We start from the raw sequence: 2,722 nt of genomic DNA on the forward strand, positions 1-2,722 counted from the left end.
ACGGCTTAATTTACCCTGCATATATAGGTCGGTTGTTTTGATGAACTTTGAGACAAAATGTGACAAGTGACAGAGAGACAATCTAGATGGAATCCAACCTTTCATCTTACTTATCTATCCTTGACCTGAGCCATAATAAAATCTTGACCTGGGCCCCTAACTGATCATATAAGACCCCGGTCATCACATAACATGTGGCACGTCAGATACTACACTGGGTAAAAGAATTCCTGGTAATCTGTGTGGTTTGCATTTCCACAGCACCTCAAAGTTCCGGATAATTTATTCAAATTAGCGTGATAACATAGATACATGCTGGTGTGGGGAGAGGAGGGGCTGTTTGTCTCAGCCAGCAGCTCAGTTTAACAGTATTTTGGGATAAGTGTCAAACTAAGTTAGTCTCCATACAAACACCTGTCATTTGAGCTTATTAGTAACAATTGGCTATCAGCTGAACTAGCGTGCTGTCCTTGTGTAAGACATAACGTGACGGTGGATGAGAGACTGTGGACGGAGCATCATATCACTGTCTACATGTTCATGCTTGCTGAACACATGTATTGATAAAGTACTGGCTTCTTACTCTCTAAGGGTTAATGTCACTTACAGTAATGAGTCTAGCTGCGGTCAGCTCCAGTCATTTTTGAGTTATCTTCACTTTGTCTCCACCAGGGCCACTCGGCTGTTCACCGGTTACCGTGTCGCGTTGGTGTGTGTGTAGATGTGTGTAGAGGAGATCAGCGCCGGCACAAAAGAACTGATACCGTCAGCACTTATCAATACTACGGTCTTTAATAATTTAGCTCCGGAGCTAATTAAGTACCGGGTTTCGGTACCCATCCTTAATCAAAACGCAAACGAAGTGAAGCCTGTAGAAATGAAATAAAGTTTCAGCGATCAGTGTTCTTTGGCAAACAGCCCCGCCCCTGAAGAATTCCGGGTAATCTGAAAAGTCCTACCCCCCTACTAGGTACTTTTTCCAGGGTAAATTTGGGGGTGAGGGAAAGTTTTTTACCCGGGTAATATCATGGTATTAACCATGCACTCTGGCATTAAAGGCCCTGACACACCAAGCCGACGGTTGGCTGTCGGCCAAATTCGGACCGTCGGTGAGCATCTGTCGGCCTAGTTTTTGCAGTGCGTCCCGCACCGTCGGCTTTTCGGCCGATTGAGCATGTTGAATCGGCGGCGGAGCTTGTCGGTAAGAGAGATCACTGTGATTGGCTGTTCAGCTTAGTGAATCAGTGCACGAGAAGAGAAACGGAAATGACGAAAGAAAGCAAACAACAAAGTCAAGAGAGTTGTTGAATTGGCGGCGGAGCCTGTCGGTGAGAGATCACTCTGATTGGCTGTTCAGGTGAGAAACATCACTCTGATTGGCTGTTCAGCTTAGCGAATCAGTGCACAAAAAGAGAAACGGAAGTGATGAAAGAAAACAAACGATAAAGTCCAGAGGGCACACACAGAAGGCTAATTTTTGATCTGCATTTCATCTGAACTTTCGTGAATATTTTCACAATGCCATGGCCATCTGAAACGAAGACACTGAAGACCAGCTGATCACAATGATTCAGGAGAGGCCAGCTCTGTAAGACATCACAGAAAAACGTTATGCCAACTGAGTGGTGAAAAGAGAACTCTGGCGTGAGATTGAAAATAAGCTTGTTATATCGGGTAAGAGGGGTCCATGTCATTGGTTTGACAGCCCATTGGTTTGACATCCCATTAGTCCAACTGTCTGCAGTGCTGAATGGCTCGCGGCGGGCGTATGGTGCGCCGCGACCGGCTTGAGGCGGAGCAGGCTCACGGCTTATGTGTTTGTCACTTTCTTTTTCATTTTAACCCATACCATGATCTTTTCCTGACCCTAACCAAGTGGTTTTTGTGCCTAAACCTAACCAGACCTTAACCACAGGGCATCATGATGATTTCGGAACGGACTTCGGAACAATGAGTTTAATATGGTCGGAACAATGGGATGTCGAACCAATGGGCAGTTCCCGGGTAAGAGTTTCTTTTTGGCCATTGAGCTCTTTAGCAGGAACTGATCGTAATTGTTTGCTAGCTCACGCACGATGAATAAGTTCTTTCTTTTTGTTTGTCAGAGAAAGAGCTCAGGAAGAGGTGGGAATCTCTGCGAACCCAGTATACCCGGTACAAGAAACTTGCAGCCTCGGGGAGTGTTGAAGCACAGAAGACTGGCAGGCAGCAGTGGATATTGACCCGGCTGCAGTTTTTGGAGCCCTACACAAAAAGGAAGGAAACCTCCTCCAACCTAACTATTGTGGTAACTGAGCCCTTTTATTTGTTGAGTAAAAAGAAAACATTGTTTCTTTCTTCTGTCATTTACATTTAACATCTGCTCATCATTGGTTTTATTTCCTCGCCCCTGTAGCGAGTGAATCTGCCTGTAGTGAAACCGGGGCTAATAGGTGCTTCCTCCTCAGGCTCCACTTCACTCAGCTGCCCAACAGATCCGCTGCTTCTTCCCACTTTAACCTAAATAACAAACCGGGGCTAGCTGGCAGGCTAGCGGAACGTTAGCCACAGCATGACTGGAGAGAAGCACAGCCAGTTAGCCTCTACTAGCGATCATCATTTAATCGCTGGCTGTCCAGGTGGTGTCCAGCAAATGATGTGGGTTTCGTTAATAATTGGCAAACTTTCTGGGGAAAACCTGGTCTTATTAGGAGAGACGGCATTCATCCCACTTTGGATGGAG

This window comes from Epinephelus moara, chromosome 9, assembly GCF_006386435.1.
Source record: "Epinephelus moara isolate mb chromosome 9, YSFRI_EMoa_1.0, whole genome shotgun sequence".
NCBI lineage: Eukaryota > Metazoa > Chordata > Actinopteri > Perciformes > Serranidae > Epinephelus > Epinephelus moara.